At 46.0% G+C, this 15,260-nt stretch overlaps 1 protein-coding gene across 1 annotated transcript in view; it reads left to right on the top strand.

Annotated features, from left to right (window-relative positions):
• Positions 1-206: 206 nt before the first annotated feature.
• LOC128019375 (anosmin-1-like) overlaps positions 207-15,260 on the top strand; it is a 29,185-nt gene continuing 14,131 nt past the window's right edge. Inside the window, exon 1 of the mRNA XM_052605339.1 lies at positions 207-300. The gene's annotated coding sequence lies outside the window, so the exon portion shown is untranslated. The remainder of the gene's footprint in view (positions 301-15,260) is intronic.

The following is a 15,260-nucleotide window of genomic DNA, read 5'->3' as shown; positions in this document are numbered from 1 at the left end:
GCTCGGGTGCCCTGGCTAGTCTTCTTAATAAGGGAGGGGACCTGTTCTGGTTTATGAGCAATTTTACATTGGCGTAGTCAGGGCGATGTTTTTAAATAAGAGTAATGCCTTCATAATAGGACATTTCCTTTTTAAAGCCTCTCTGCTCAGCTGGGGCACATTCAAATAACGCGATTCAAATGAAGGCTGTCTGATGTGACTGGTGATTACAGCATTCTGACACGCAATTCCATCTGTCTCTTCTGTCCGCAGAGTAATGGATCCCTTGGATGGTGTCAGAGCCATAAACAGTGTGCAAAGGTAATTTCTGTCAAAATTACACAGCATTTCACAGCAGCTTGACATAAAAGCCAACACAGATCTGTCACTGTAAAACATCGGTATGCCTGCGCACCTCCTGTAATGACATCATACATCATCGTAAAAGCTACTGTATTTGTCAGCTATCGCCTTGGACTATTATATCTGAGCTAGCTGGTTGTCATATACAGAAATGAGATTATGATTCACTAGCGAAGCAAGAAGTCACGTCTGTAATGAGACTGATACAAATGGAGTTGAAAGGCTGTGTGTTTTGATTCGTGTTATATTATACATCCGGTGTTATTTTCCTTTTTCACTTCAAGGTGAAATGCTAATTTCAGTAAAGAACTCAACCCACTTTTCTTAATGAGGACATTAACATGCTCTAGCAGCCTAGTCATTAAATAACAATAATATGCCGGTAGCACAGGGGGAATGGAGCTGACATGTTGCCAATGCAGATTTTCCACACATTTCACTGTGGTATTATGTAAAGCTCTCTTTGATGTATTGTTGAAGAGGTGGGCCGCTTTCCTTTCAATGCTCTGCGCTTGCATTCCTTTACATATCAACCAGCTATTGCAGTCCGAACAATGCAGCCCAGAAAACCTTCTTGAATGTACATCTGGACGTTTAAAAAAAAATTCGAAACAGTTCATGATTGTGCATGTTACGGTTAAGTGCCTAAGCAGACTTTTCATGGCTTGAGGGGCGGCTTTAAGGATTTGAGATCTTTAATGCATTGATGTATGCGTGCATATGGTTGGAAAGAGTGCAGCACGTTTTTTCATATCACCCTCGGGGTAAGTTCACGGGAACAGCCAGGATTCTGACCTCTCTTCTACGATCCATGAAAACATTTGGCCAACTGGTTCATGGATTTTTACTGCGTTCTCCAGAGAGTTTCTTCCGTTGGATTCAAACGAGGACAATGCCTTTTAAACTCTTTCTGCTCATTATACAGGGTCCACAGTCAGTTAGAAGCCCATATGCTTCAGGACAGTGTGCTTTTGTAACCCTATGTGTCTCAAATGATGTGGTTTGTTTTGTCACTATGAGAAGAGATGTACAAAACTATGTATTTGCTTACTTTGTGGGTTGTTTGAGTGCACAGCCTTTCAGTAGCGTAACTTATATAACTTGCACTCATATATTTTTTGGATAATGGTTCCTATTATTATCATTGATAAAAAACCCAATTAATATTGTTGTGCCAACTATATATACAGTGTGTATATATATATATATATATATTACGGCTGTCAATAGATTAAAATGTTTAATTGTGATTAATCGCTCCCTTTTTGTGTGATTAATCAAGATTAATCGCACACTTATCATGAAATTAAGCAATTTTGTCATTATTTACTACAGTATATCCAGCAAAGTTAACCATATATAGTCATAAGTTAATATAAATTCATATATATATATATATATATATATATATATATATATATATATATATATATATATATATATATATATTAAAATCTTTTTTTCAATTACAATTTATTACTCAATCAAATGTATTTATGTATTTATTTATTTTTAATCTTACCACAAGCTTTTGAATAGTAGTGCATCACTATTTCCACAAATTATGAAGCAGAACAACTATTTTCAACATCGATAATAATAAGAAATTGTAACAAGGTTCAACACAGTCTCAATAGGAAGGAAGAAGGCAGGGGTCGGCTTGTTGCTGGGACACTCGTTTATTCAATAAACATAAAATAAAACACGATGCCCTCTGGGCGTAGACAGCAAACGATTGCTTAAACACGGTCAATAACTTCAATAACTTCAAAGCACTGTTGTAGCTTCCCTAGTGCAGAACGAGGTCCCAGCGTGTCTCTCTCTCCTTCTCTCTCTGCGGTGACTCAGCTTATATCCGGTCTCTCCACGCCAATTACTGCAATCAAACACACGTGTTCGTTAATTGCATTTGACCTACTTACGCCTCGCTCTGCTCCCTCCGTCTCTCTCCCGTTGCGGATTCCGCTAAACCACGCCCCCCTCGCCACATACCCCCACCGCCCGACTCAGGCCGGGGAGCCGTCCGGCCTGCAGCCTCCCCCCCCCTCCTGGAGAGGAAGTCAGCCACAGCCATCTGTACACCCGGCCTGTGGATCACCTGAAATTTAAACGGTTGTAAAGCGAGATACCACCGGGTGATCCGCGCGTTGGTATCTTTCATGCGGTGGAGCCATTGCAGAGGAGTGTGGTCCGAACAGAGGGTGAACTCCCGCCCCAGGAGGTAATAACGGAGGGTAAGAACAGCCCACCTGATCGCCAGACATTCTTTTTCTATGGTGCTGTACATCGTCTCTCTCTTAGAGAGCTTCCGACTGATGTACAGCACCGGCCGTTCTTCCCCCTCCACCTCCTGGGACAGGACTGCGCCCAACCCTCTGTTCGACGCGTCTGTCTGCAAGATAAATGGGAGAGAAAAGTTAGGTGCATTCAGGAGCGGTCCGCCACACAGGGCAGCTTTTAACTGGGTGAAAGCCTGCTGGCACTGCTCCGTCCACTGGACTGTATCTGGTGCCTCCTTTTTAGTTAAATCAGTCAGCGGGCTAGCAGTATCCGAAAAATTAGGTACAAACCTTCTATAATACCCTGCCAGCCCCAGGAACTGTCTAACCTCCTTTTTGGTCTTAGGCCTTGGACAAGTTGCAACTGCTGCCGTCTTATCAATTTGGGGACGCACCTGTCCATGACCCAAGTGGAAACCCAGATATCTTACTTCCACCCGCCCAATTGCACACTTCCTCGGATTAGCCGTGAGCCCAGCCCTCCTCAGCGTCTTCAGGACCGCTCGCAAATGCTGCATATGGCGCTGCCAATCCCCACTGTAGATGATGATGTCATCCAGGTAGGCGGCGGCATATGCAGCATGCGGACGGAGAATTTTGTCCATGAGACGCTGAAACGTGGCTGGAGCCCCGAATAGCCCGAACGGAAGAGTGACAAATTGGTGTAACCCGAACGGCGTGGTGAAAGCTGTTTTTTCTTTGGTCATGGGAGACAAGGGGATCTGCCAATAACCTTTAGTTAAGTCCAGCGTCGAGTAAAAGCGAGCCGAGCCTAGCCGATCAAGCAATTCGTCCGCATTGGATATGCGTCAAATTTTGACACAGCATTCACCTTCCTATAATCCACACAGAACCGCACGGAGCCGTCTGTTTTAGGTACTAAGACTATCGGGCTCGCCCAGTCACTGTTGGATTCTTCTATTACTCCCATCTCTAGCATTGCCTCTAACTCCCCTTGAACCACCTTTTTTTTATGTTCAGGTAATCTATACGGCCGGCTGCGAACTACCACGCCCGGCTCGGTCTCAACATGGTGCTGAATGAGATCCGTTCGACCAGGCAGGGGCGAGAACACATCAGCAAAGGCTGCTTGAATGGACTTGATATCAGTGAGCTGCGAGGGTGAGAGGTGGTCTCCTCCAGGGGCCAGAGCGAGAGATTGGGATTTTGAACTCACTTCTGGACCGAGATCCTCCTCCCCACTCACTTCCGTCGCCAGCAACACTGATTCCGCCTCATACCATTTTTTTAATAGGTTGAGGTGGTATATTTGATGTGCCCCGCCCCTATCCGTTCGAGCTACCTTATAGTTAAGATCCCCAACCCGCCGTGTGACCTCAAAGGGTCCTTGCCACTTCGCGAGTAACTTTGAACTAGAGGTAGGGAGTAATACAAGCACTTTATCTCCCGGTGCAAATTGACGTAGCCTAGCCCCCCTGTTGTACAACCGACTCTGTTTGTCTTGAGCCTGCAACAAATTCTCCATGGATAGCCGCCCCAACGTGTGGAGTTTTGTTCTCAGGTCCATGACATATTGAATTTCGTTTTTACTAGCAGAAGGTCCGTCCTCCCAAGTTTCTTTAAGGACGTCAAGGACCCCGCGGGGCTGGCGCCCATAAAGAAGCTCGAAGGGGGAAAACCCCGTGGAGGCTTGCGGGACCTCCCGTACAGCGAACAAGAGGGGTTCTAGCCACCTATCCCAATTTTTGGCGTCTTCCTGAACGAACTTACGAATCATGGATTTTAATGTGCGATTAAATCGCTCAACCAGCCCGTCTGTTTGTGGGTGATAGACGCTTGTTCGAATCGATCTAATGCCCAATAATTCATAAAGCTCGCGAATAGTACGTGACATAAACGCCGTGCCCTGATCGGTGAGGATCTCCTTTGGGATCCCCACCCGGGAGATTAATTGAAACAGTGCACTCGCCACACTCTTCGCGGAAATAGAGCGGAGAGGCACTGCCTCAGGATATCGCGTTGCATAGTCCACCAGAACTAATGCAAAGCGGTGTCCTCGTGCTGACCGCTCTAATGGCCCGATGAGGTCCATGCCAATTCGTTCGAAGGGGACCTGCATTAATGGAAGGGGGCACAATGGTGCTTTTGGGGTGGCCGGTGGATTCACCAGCTGGCATTCACGACAAGCCGCGCACCACCTGCCCACATTCTCGTGAATGCCCGGCCAGAAGAAGCGGGCCATGAGACGGTTTAGTGTAGCCGCTTGCCCTAAATGCCCGGCCATTGGATTACAATGAGCCGCCTGGAAAAGCATTTCCCGGCGGCTTTTAGGTATCAACAACTGGGTTGTATCTTGCTTTGTCTGGGCGTCTTGGGTCACCCGATACAACCTATCTTTTAAAATTGAAAAGTAAGGATAAGAGAGCGGTTGGTCAGGGAGGAGAAGCTGTCCGTCGATCGAGCGAACCTGGTCAAAAGCATTTTTCAGCGTCTCATCGCGGGACTGTTCCAGGGGAAAATCATCGCGCTCCGGGAGGATGTTCCGCTCGGGAGCACTCGGTTCCCCTGCAACAGGTTCCGGTGGTTCCGGTTCAGCCTCTCCCACCTGCGCAACCGCTACTCCATCCCTCCCTTGTTTCCCCCAAGAGCCATCCGAACATAAATACCCCAATAATTCATTAAACGCGGGCCAATTCGTACCCAAAATTATCGGATGCCTGAGGTGCGGATTAACGGCCACCTCTACTCTATGTTTTTCTCCCCTAAATTTAATATCCACAGGCAAAATAGGGTAATTCACCACTTCCCCGTGTACACACCGAACCCTAACCATGCGGCTATTATCCAATGCCTTCGGATGAATCAGGCTTTGATGGATGGAGGATTGGTTACATCCCGAATCCACCAAAGCCTGATATGTACCCCCCCTGATACTCACTGGTATTTGGTATAAGCCAGCCTGATCGAGGGCAGCCTTTGGCGCGTCGGGGACCCGGATCAACGTCCCCACTTCCATCACCGGACACCTATCGATAAAATGCCCTGGGTCCCCGCAACGCCAACAGGCCGGCCCAGACTTTACCGCCACCCTGGCGGCAGGAAGTAGGTCAAGCGATTGGCGAGGAGAGAGCGGAGAGGCCGGGGCCTGGGGAACGGATCCCATGGGCGAAGTCCCACCCCTGGGAGGAGCCCTGGGGCCTGCTGGGGGTTCAGCCCCGTAACTCGTCCTCCACCTCGGGGCTAGCTTCGACGGAAGCCCCCCACGGGACCTGGGGAGAGGGACAGATTTAGGGAGAGAGAGGGGAGGGGAGGAGAGAGAAGGAGAGAGAGAAGCAGATGGTAAGGGGTCGCCGACCCCTGGACACGCCACCATTTGGTCTTCCGCCAGCTGGATGGCCTGGTTCAGCGACGTCGGGCGGTGGCACTGGACCCACTGCGCTGTCTTCCTTGGCAGCTTGGCCACGAACTGCTCCAGTACCACACGATCGATCACGTCCTCGACGTCGCTACTGTCGGCCATCAACCACTTGCGGCAGGAATCCCGGAGCTGCTGTGCCATCACGAAGGGCCGGCCAGACTCTTCCAGGGTTAGTGTTAATTAGTTTTATGGACTGTATTGCTTGGTTCTGACTTAGTTGGGATCATCACGGGGCATCGGTAAGAATGCACAAAAGTCCAAAGTCCAATCACAGTTTTAATAGAAGGATCAAGCCATCAACATACTCAGGGTATTGCATGAACATTAAGGTTGTGTGAGTGTGGTTTCTATAATAAAACAGAAATATAAATAATCAGTTTACAGTAATAAATGATATACATTTTACTCAAAATAATAGATGCGTGAGGATACATGACTATAAAATGTAACAATTGACTATAAATAGACACGTGACTATCGTCTTATAACCATATCCCAATCCAGTGTAATCTTCACAATCCACATAAATATGGCTTAATAACATCTGTAAATTATAGAGACTAAATTAAACATATGGAGAAATATGAATCGTTATGATTATTCACGTTATGATTATTCACATATACAGCGTGCATCGGAACACACGTGCAAAGATAATGCACACAGTCTACCGCTAACATTAGCCTCACGGCAATCCAAAAACACTCAACGTCTGAACGTTTCAACCCATAATACAACAAATAGCAATATAACAAGATTAAAGACAGTATGAGTGGAAATTAAACTTACTTTCAAAGTTACGCACACTCATCTATGGCTTGAATACACGCGAGCCCTCCACAGCCTTCAAGCGAAACATAAGTTGCGTCAGACTCTGGGGGCGGGACTAAGTTGCGACTGTCAATCATTCACAACGCACCAATAAGAATTAACCTAGAGCCTTTTCAACAGCCGCCCCAATTTACATTGTAAATTCTACTTAGAAAAGGCTTACGAGTCTTTGTTATCCTCAGGTAGAGGTGGCAAACAGATAAGTTTACTCACTGGTCGGATGTATTTCCGACCCTGCACTTGTACTTCAGCAGTTCTAATTTTCCCATCAGCACCGGGTACTGTGGCTGAGACCTTGCCCACTGGCCAGAGGGCTCGAGGCAATTGCTGATCCACGATCATCACTACTGTCCCGGTCTTTAGATCTTTGCCAGTCTCAGTAATCCACTTTGCACGAGTTTGCAGTTCAGGCAAGTATCTCTTGATGAAGTGGGCCCAAAAATGGTCGGCAAGGACCTGGCTATGTCTCCAGCGTTTTCTGCTTAGTAATTCGGACTCAGGGTATACAATTTGGGGTAAATCAGGGTCTGGCCGCCCCAATAACAGGCTGTTTGGTGTGATGGGGTCAACATCTGCTACATCCGATGACACGTAGCCCAGGGGTTTGGAGTTTAACATGCCTTCGATCTCTGTAAGCACTGTGCTAAGCACTTCCTCAGTTACATGTTGGGCTCCAAGGGTAACATTGAGAGCAGATTTTAGAGACCTGATCTCCCTCTCCCATAGTCCACCAAAATGAGGAGCTCCAGGGGGATTGAATTTGAACTGAATTTTCTGCTTTGCAAGCTGACTTTGCAGATTGGGTTGCATGGCCGCAAATGCTTCTGATAGTTCCCTTTCTCCTCCCTTGAAGTTGGTTCCCTGGTCAGAATAGAGTTCATGGGGAGTTCCTCTGCGTGCAGTGAATCTGCGTAGGGCCATGAGGAATGAATCAGTATCAATTTTAGGAAGTAAATCAATGTAGACTCCTCTGGTCGTCATACATTTAAATATGATCCCCCACCGTTTCTCATTGCGGCGGCCTACTTTGATTGTATAAGGCCCAAAACAGTCAACACCTGTCGAATAAAAAGCTGGGCGGTGGAGACGGAGTCGGGCTGGTGGTAAATCAGCCATTTTTGGCACTTCAGGCTTTCCACGCCATTTTTTGCATTCACGACACTGATGTTGGTGCCGCCGTACTGCTTCTCGCCCTCTGATGATCCAATATTTACGGCGTAACTCAGCAAATACTCTTTCTGGGCCAGGATGATGAAGTTTTTCATCATAATGTTGGATCAGGAGTTGACTGAGTGGGTGTTTGGGATCAATGACAATTGGATGGACAGTATCTGGCCTAAGTAGCTCACTACGTCGCAAACGGCCACCAACTCTTATGAGCCCAGTAGATTGGTCAATCTCCGGTGCAAGTGAGACTAATCTGCTGTTGGAAGGCAAAGATTTACCACATGTTAATGTATCAAGTTCAACTGGGAAACACATAGATTGGGCTTGTTTCAAGAGTGATATCTCAGCAGCTACGTAGTCTTGGGCGGATAAATCTCTTGTCTGATTGGCTTGTTTTAATTGTTTCTGTGCTTCATGTTCCACCAATTGATCAAAACTGTGGTATGATGAGAATTCTTTAATGATGTCGGAGAAATCTACTGTGGTCAGGCTGCAGAAAGTGACTTTCTCCTCTTCATCTGTACTGTCTGTGACAAATTCCTCCGTGTCATTAGACCAAGTACTTGGGTCTTGCCACAAAAAATGTGGTCCTTGTTTCCAGTGACTTGGCACTGAGAGTTGGTGAAGTGTTTTACCATGGGTAATGTCATCTGCAGGATTGTTTTCAGACTTCACATACTGCCATGACTGAGAAGCAGTCAGTTCCTGAATTTCTGCAATCCTTGTGCCCACAAACACTTTATATCTGCATGAATCTGATTGAATCCAAGATAAAACTGTCTTTGAGTCACTCCATAATGTCACCTGTTGAATGTTCAGGGTGAGTTCCTTTTCCAGAAGTCTTGCCAATTGGGCCCCGCTAAGTGCTGCACAGAGTTCTAGCCGAGGAACAGATAACTGCCGCTTTGGTGCCACCCTTGATCTTGCTGTGATAAATGCAACCTCGACTTGGCCTTGAGGACTCTCTGTTCTAAGATACGCCACTGACCCATAAGCATTATTAGAAGCATCGCAGAATATGTGGATGTCTCTTTTGCACACTTTAGAATCCAGTTCTGCACTAGTGTAGCATCGTGGTATAGCAATCTTGTTCAGGTACTGCAATTCTGCTTCCCATTCAAGCCAGGCTTGCAAGAGGTCACTTGGTAGCAATGGGTCATCCCACTCTCGTTTTTTATCCCACAGTCTTTGTATCAGTACTTTGGCTCTAGTTGTGAAGGGAATAATGTAGCCTAGTGGGTCATACTGACTAGCTACGACCTGATAGATATACCTCATTGTTGGAACTTGTGGTTCCTTCAGACGAGCTTTGTAACCAAGTGTGTCTGCTTTGCAGAGCCAATGTAGACCCAAGGTGGATACAGAAACATCCCATTGCTTTTCAGTAAGCCAAAGCTCATTTCGCTCAGATCTGGATTCTTCAGGAAGGTGTGCAACGACAGAAGGAATGTTGCTAGCCCATTGTCTTAACTCGAACCCACCAGAAACTAAAAGAGCTTGAATCTTATTCACCAGTTCAGTCGCTTTGTCAGTAGAAGTTACACTCTGCAGGAAATTGTCCACATAGAAATGGTTTTCTACAGCCACACGTGTCTCTTCCCCTGGAACAGTGTTCTCTTGGACATGTTTTAGGACGGCAAATGTTGCACAGCAGGGGCTGCATGTAGTCCCAAAAGGCAAAACCTGCCATTCATAGACACTGACTGGTGTATCACGCTGCATGTTTCTCCACAGAAATCTGAGAAGTGGTTTATCCTCTGGGAGCAGACGAATCTGGTGAAACATGCCCTTGATATCGCTTGTGATGGCAATTGCATGCTCTCTGAATCGGAGTAACACTCCTAGTAAAGTGGAGGTGAGGGTAGGCCCAGCTAGGAGGTACTCATTGAGGTTATGGCCTTGGTACTGAAAGGAACAGTTGTACACCACTCTGTGCTTTCCATTATGGTGTACCATGTGATGTGGTATGTACCATGATTCAGGGCTGTGATCAACTGCTTCAGCAGCCAGCTTGACAACATAACCAGATTGATCCAGCCTTTCAATTTCCTGGTTATATGCCTCTGCATGTTCAGGACTTTTGCTGAGACGCCTTTCTAATGCTCTGAGGTTGGGGAGAACAGACTCTTTAGGCGCTTTCAATTCGGGCATGTCCCTTTTTCGCAAAAGCGGTGTAGCATAACGAAACACTCCATTTACATTTACCCTTACAGTCTTGGTCTCAAGCAGAGTGATGGCCTCCTGATCACAACGTGAGCGTGTCACCACCTTCTCATTGCGATATGGTAGTATGTCAAGCTGCCAGAGTCTCTCAACATGTTGCAACAGCTCTGATGAGGTGGAAGTCACCGATGTGAAAAGGCATTGATGCTCTGGGATTTGGTGCTGGAGTACATTGGCTGGCCCTTGCAGTGTCCAGCCTAATCTGGTCCTTATAGCAGCTGGCCCGCCTGGTGGGCCAAAGTGAACTGGCTCCATGGGGATGATTAAATGGTGATGATCAGAGCCTATAAGCAACAATGGCTGAACCTGAGAAAAGGCATGAAGAGGCAGCCCTTTGAGATGCTGGTATTTCCTTTGCAGAAGGGTAACTGGATGTGAATGCTTGGCCAAGCCGAAATTCTCAGCTGTAAAGGCACCAGTTATCTTGAACCTTTTGCTTGGCTGAAATGCTGGGGACAGAGTGAAAGATACTTTTGCACCTTGTATGACTTGGGTGTCATGTCGAACTGTTCTCAAAGAGAGGGTTTCAGTCTGTCCATTAAGTTTAAGCTGCTGTGCTGCACCATGAAGCAGGATTGTACGTTCAGAGCCATCGTCCAAAATAGCATAAGTCATAATTGAATTTTTGCCATTACGCAACAGCACTTTACAAATTTTCAGAAGGACTTGGCTGCCACCTGCTGGACGATCTAGGTATAGCATCTGACTCTCTTGGGATCTTTCATGGTTGTGCTTCATCTCTGTTGATTTGCTGTTGATGTCATGCAAAACAGTTAGATGTTTGCCATTGCAAGTTTTACATGTGGCTTTCAATCTGCACTGGGCTGCCTGATGTTTCCGTCCACACCTCCAACATCTCTTATTTGACTTAATCCAGTTAGTTTTGAGCTCACTGGTTAGCTGTGTGAAGTTATTGCACTGGTTAAGATAGTGGTGATTATTGTCACAGTAATGACAGTACACAATTTTGCCAGGGTTTTGAAATTCTGATGATTTTGCAGCTGGAGGGTCTGCTGACTGATCCACACCATGCAAAATGGCTGTTGTCTGAAAAGTGTGCTTAAGCTGTCGCGGAGCTTCTTTGTGCTGACTAATTTGTCCCCTCATTTCACTAGTATAGAGTTTACAGTCGGTGGGCTGCACCTGCAGCTCAAACTCAAGCCAGTGTGAAAAGTCGAGCAGGTTTGGAATTGGGTTTCTGAGGGGGTGAACATACCTCTTGAAGTTAGCCTTGAGATCATGAGGGAGTTTAGACATGAGTCTTGCCACGTGTGAACCACACTGCAATTCAATAGCTCCCTTCTCATCCAGCTGGTCAAGCATACCCACTAATGCTCGAACTCTGAGGGCAAACTTACGAAAGGCCTGAGTGTCACCACTGCGAATATTTGGTCCGTCCATCAAGTCAGCAATTTTCTGCAATGCCAATTGATGCGGCTGTCCATAATGTTCAGTCAGCGATTGCATTGTTTGGGTGTATGGATAACGAGAGTTGCTGTAGGAATCAGCAATTAAAAGGGCCTCTTCAAATTTCAAATGCTCAAGCAGAATTTGATATTTAAACTGTTCAGTAGCATCGTACGGCAACAAATTGTCAAGAGATATTTTGAGTCTAGCAAACTGTCGTGGGTCTTCCACTGTGAAATCTGGTATTGAAGGGCTCGGACCTCTGTAAATGCTCTCTCTGGTGGGAGGAGAATGAGTGCGCGGAACGAAGTCTCTAGGATGATAATGTTGTCTTGGGTGGTAATCAATTTGTTCTCTGAATCTGAAGTCAGCTGCAGGGGAAGGATCACGTATTTGTGGCTTTGGTGGGATATGTCTTTGGTCATGTGCATAGCTTGTGCTTTGTGCAGCGTGTACACTCATCTTGTGCTGAGATTGCAATGTACATGGATTTGGTGAATTTGGTTGATATCGCACATGCCTGTTCTTTGATGTGGGCTGCAGTTTCATTTCTGAAAGTTCACCTGACAAATTAATTTCACAGTCTCGCTCCTCATCTTCTGACTCTTCCTTTCCATCATCCATAACTGGTTTTCCAGTCTCTTTAGAAATCTGATCACTCATTTGAGCTACTGCTACCTTGCTTAGACGTGGAGTTGGGACAGGAGAAGGTTTCTTTGCTGCCTTTGTCGATGAGTGAGTGCGAGGAAAAGGCACAGGACACTGTGATGAGTCTGTTTCCTCCCTTTCAGAGGTGTGTTGCAGGTCCTCAATGGTTTTATGCAGGCGTCTGTTCTCTTCTCGTAGCTGCCAAATCACTGTTTGAGCATCTTGTGGTTCATACTGATCTCCAGTATCCTCAGTAACATCACCGCGGTGAGTAGCATGCCAACTGGTGAAGGGTGTCATCCCGACAGCACCCTCATTTCCTGACTCCCGGCTGTGGCACTCTGTTTGCATCCTGGAAGTAGGTGAATATGTATGCTGGAAGCCTCTGTAATCCACCTCATAATCTCCCAAGTGGCGTGGGGGGCGTGATAATCGTTTACTACGGACTTGAGGCTCATACTGTGACTCTGAATGGGCTTTGGACATCTTAACCTGTGGCAATCACCGATCCGGCTCGAAGGACCAATGTTAATTAGTTTTATGGACTGTATTGCTTGGTTCTGACTTAGTTGGGATCATCACGGGGCATCGGTAAGAATGCACAAAAGTCCAAAGTCCAATCACAGTTTTAATAGAAGGATCAAGCCATCAACATACTCAGGGTATTGCATGAACATTAAGGTTGTGTGAGTGTGGTTTCTATAATAAAACAGAAATATAAATAATCAGTTTACAGTAATAAATGATATACATTTTACTCAAAATAATAGATGCGTGAGGATACATGACTATAAAATGTAACAATTGACTATAAATAGACACGTGACTATCGTCTTATAACCATATCCCAATCCAGTGTAATCTTCACAATCCACATAAATATGGCTTAATAACATCTGTAAATTATAGAGACTAAATTAAACATATGGAGAAATATGAATCGTTATGATTATTCACGTTATGATTATTCACATATACAGCGTGCATCGGAACACACGTGCAAAGATAATGCACACAGTCTACCGCTAACATTAGCCTCACGGCAATCCAAAAACACTCAACGTCTGAACGTTTCAACCCATAATACAACAAATAGCAATATAACAAGATTAAAGACAGTATGAGTGGAAATTAAACTTACTTTCAAAGTTACGCACACTCATCTATGGCTTGAATACACGCGAGCCCTCCACAGCCTTCAAGCGAAACATAAGTTGCGTCAGACTCTGGGGGCGGGACTAAGTTGCGACTGTCAATCATTCACAACGCACCAATAAGAATTAACCTAGAGCCTTTTCAACAGTTAGAGTCCTGAACCTCTGGCGATGTTGCTCCGGAGTCCGACCGACCCGCTGGAGGATGGCACGCTTGAGGTCCTGGTAGGCCAGGAGGTTTTGGACTGGCAATTGGTGAGCGGCCACCTGCGCTTCCCCGGACAGCAGGGGAATGAGCCGCAGGGGCCAGTCCGCAGGGGGCCACCCTCGAGCCTCTGCCGATTTTTCGAACAGGTCCAGGAAGGCCTCCGGATCATCCTGAGGCCCCATCTTGTTGAGCGGCAGAGGAGATGTCTGGTCTTTAAACGAAGGGGTGGCCCGGGCCTCCCGGTCTACCCAGCTCCGGAATAGCTCGCGGTCTTCATGCTGGGCCCGGAGGAGCGCCTCAAATCGTTTGTCCTGCTCCTCCTTGATCGCCAGCATGTGTTGATGTTGTTCCTGATGAAGACCGGCGAGCGACTGGATGATGTCCGCAAATGGCGTACCTGACGGAGATTGCATGGCGGCGATGCTCTTCTTCCTTCCCGGGTTTCGGCACCACTGTAACAAGGTTCAACACAGTCTCAATAGGAAGGAAGAAGGCAGGGGTCGGCTTGTTGCTGGGACACTCGTTTATTCAATAAACATAAAATAAAACACGATGCCCTCTGGGCGTAGACAGCAAACGATTGCTTAAACACGGTCAATAACTTCAATAACTTCAAAGCACTGTTGTAGCTTCCCTAGTGCAGAACGAGGTCCCAGCGTGTCTCTCTCTCCTTCTCTCTCTGCGGTGACTCGGCTTATATCCGGTCTCTCCACGCCAATTACTGCAATCAAACACACGTGTTCGTTAATTGCATTTGACCTACTTACGCCTCGCTCTGCTCCCTCCGTCTCTCTCCCGTTGCGGATTCCGCTAAAACCACGCCCCCCTCGCCACAGAAATATTTCTTGAGCAGCAAATTAACATAATGATTTCTGAAGGACCATGTGACACTGAAGTCTGGATTAATGGCTACTGACAATTCACCTTTGCATTGCAGGAATAAATATATTAAATAAAATATATTTTAAAAGAAAACTGTTGTAAAATTCCTTCGAATATTTAAATTGAGAATATGCAACTTCTTTTGCGACTTTTAATATGCAGAAAGTAAACTGGCATGTTAAAGCACAAGCACAGCACACAGAGTTTTGTTTCTAATTAGAAATGGTTTGCTCTTAGTAGACTGAAATGTGTGTCGTGTGTAATCTCCCATTAAATTATAGCCCATGGGATTCATTGCCTTAATAAAACTAAACACATTTATGAGTCTCTATGCACGATAAGTTTGAGTTTTTTTGCATAAAATCGATGATTTGCTCTGGAATTACAGAGCTCATTCATTTCCACTGGCTTTTATACCACATTCAGGTTTATAGGCCTCTAAAAGTGTTGAAATCTCACAACAAACTGTGCATACCTGATTAAAGAGCTGTATCATATCACTGCATACAGACACAAAGCAAACTGCAGCTTTTGTTTTCCTGACCTTGTTTCCCGCTTCACTAGCATTTGCATTCGGTCTGTGTACACCATCAAGCATTAGTACTCCTAATAGAGTATTTACAAACTAGAAATGTGCTTCAAAATCCTGCCTCAGACGTTAGATGTTCCTGCTCAGAAGCTAGTTCATTATCTTGCTTCTTGCCTAGAATGGACCGTCAACCTAGTATTCTCCTCTCATC

The sequence above is a fragment of the Carassius gibelio genome, chromosome A9 (genome assembly GCF_023724105.1).
Source record: "Carassius gibelio isolate Cgi1373 ecotype wild population from Czech Republic chromosome A9, carGib1.2-hapl.c, whole genome shotgun sequence".
Taxonomy (NCBI): Eukaryota; Metazoa; Chordata; class Actinopteri; order Cypriniformes; family Cyprinidae; genus Carassius; species Carassius gibelio.
The sequence above is the reverse complement of the archived record's forward strand: the minus strand, read 5'-3'. Positions and strand labels throughout refer to the sequence as shown.